Raw genomic sequence first — 218 nt, 5'->3', positions numbered from 1 at the left:
TCTCATGCTGTTCTTTCCCCTCTTGATGTATCTAACGACTTCTCCAGAAATCGCATTGTCTTGGGAAATCCAAAGGAATATCACAATCACACAATACTAGGACGAGTTGTGTGTTTGAAAGCATCTATTCTTGACTAGTTTAAGTGAAAAAAAGTTTCTTGTGTGTTTTTTTCCCAAAGGCTTCGAAGATTTGTGGTTGTTGTTTCTGAATCAGAGTG

Source organism: Penaeus monodon, chromosome 24 (assembly GCF_015228065.2).
Source record: "Penaeus monodon isolate SGIC_2016 chromosome 24, NSTDA_Pmon_1, whole genome shotgun sequence".
In the NCBI taxonomy this organism is placed as follows: domain Eukaryota; kingdom Metazoa; phylum Arthropoda; class Malacostraca; order Decapoda; family Penaeidae; genus Penaeus; species Penaeus monodon.
Note: the sequence above shows the minus strand (reverse complement) of the source record.